This window comes from Octopus bimaculoides, chromosome 8 (assembly GCF_001194135.2).
Source record: "Octopus bimaculoides isolate UCB-OBI-ISO-001 chromosome 8, ASM119413v2, whole genome shotgun sequence".
Taxonomy (NCBI): Eukaryota; Metazoa; Mollusca; class Cephalopoda; order Octopoda; family Octopodidae; genus Octopus; species Octopus bimaculoides.
The window spans coordinates 81,707,068-81,708,920 of record NC_068988.1 but is presented as its reverse complement, the minus strand read 5'-3'; the positions used below and the strand labels follow the sequence as shown (position 1 = coordinate 81,708,920).

The 1,853-nt window shown below is 34.3% G+C and overlaps 1 protein-coding gene across 1 annotated transcript in view; it reads left to right on the top strand.

The window, feature by feature from the left end:
• Nucleotides 1–1,853, top strand: part of LOC106870397 (tolloid-like protein 1) — a gene marked incomplete at its 5' end in the record, with an annotated part of 261,346 nt that overhangs the window by 6,883 nt on the left and 252,610 nt on the right.

The window sequence follows — 1,853 nt, the reverse complement described above, 5'->3', positions numbered from 1 at the left end:
TATATATATATGGATATATTATCAGCATCAGTATCATCATCATCATCATCATCATCATCATTTAGCGTCGGTATTCCATGCTGTCATGTGTTGGACAGTTTGACAGGATTCGACAGATGTGAGGACTGGTACATTAGAGCTCGACAAAGTCATTTCACCCGTTGGAATCTGTTAAGCTCTCAGACCTATGACAGCATGGAATACAGATGATCAATGACGATGACAAAAATGATATACATAAATACACACTCACCCCCCTCACACACACACACATACACACATACATACATACATACATATATATATATATATATATATATATATATATATATGCGTGTTTCATGGCTATATTCGATTAGATCTAAAAATTTAACAACATTACTTAAAGACATGACTATATTATTATTATCATCATCATCATCATCATCGTCGTTTAACGTCCGCTTTCCATACTAGCATGGGTTGGACGATTTGACTGAGGACTGGAGAAATCAGATGGCTACACCAGGCTCCAATCTGGTTTGGCAGAGTTTCTACAGCTGAATGCCCTTCCTAACGCCAACCACTCAGAGAGTGTAGTGGGTGCTTTTACGTATATATATATATATGTAATATATTATAAATATATCACTCTTTGTCTCAATCTGTCTATCTATTTATAAATACAAACACACACACACACAATACATATATATTAAATATATATTGTATGATATCTATATACATATATGTGTGTGTGTATGTGTATACTATATACATGTATAAATATTATGTGTATGCATAGATATATAAAAACACAAATCAAAGGTGAATCTCAACACAGGAATCTCAATTATTTCTTAAATATATATATATATGGTGCTCCAGCATGGCCACAGTCAAAAAGACTGAAACAAGTAAAAGAGCAAAAGAGTATATATTTAAGAAATAATTGAGATTCAGTTGAATTAGGTACTTAAGTTGAAGCACCAAGTCAGTCTGGTATTATCCGCACAGCCCGAAGTAATGTGAATAAAATCAAAATAAGCAAGAGGATATCCTGTTGCTTATTTCGATTATATATATATATATATAATTGGAGTGGTTGGTGTTCGGAAGGGCATCCAGCCATAGAAACCATGCCAAATCAGACTGGAGCCTGGAGCAGCTCCCCAGCTTGCCAGCATGGACAACGGACATTAAATGATAATGACGATGATGATGATGATGATGATATGTGTGCATGTGTGTGAGTGTGTAAACATGTACCTCATTTTTGCATTTGGTTTGCTAGATTTCTTATGTTAATTCATGTGTTGAAATAAATTTTGTTGTGTCTTGGGAGGGTCATTATATCAATGGTAATAAGTACATGCACTGGTTCAATACCACTTCTTTATTGTTAGTCAATCAGTTAAATATCTAACCAACTAACTAATTGATCATTTGTTTAATGCATTGGTTAAACAATCAATTGGTTGCTTGTTTGTCATTGATGAGGTCATGAATAGCGCCGAAAAGACTTTTTTTGTTGTGTCTTGCAACCACTTCAAAAATTTTAGAAAAAATAAGTAAATAAGTGGAAATTGAAGCAGTGAGTGTGTTAAGTAATAAGGTACTAAAAGAGAATGACTCTCCCCAGACACAATAAAATATGCTTCAATACATGAATTCACATAAAGCATCTTGCAAACCAAATACAAAAATGAAATATATGTATATATATATATATATATATCATCATCATCATCATCATCGTTTAACGTCCGCTTTCCATGCTAGCATGGGTTGGACGATTTGACTGAGGACTGGTGAAACCGGATGGCAACACCAGGCTCCAGTCTGATTTGGCAGAGTTTCTACAGCTGGATGCC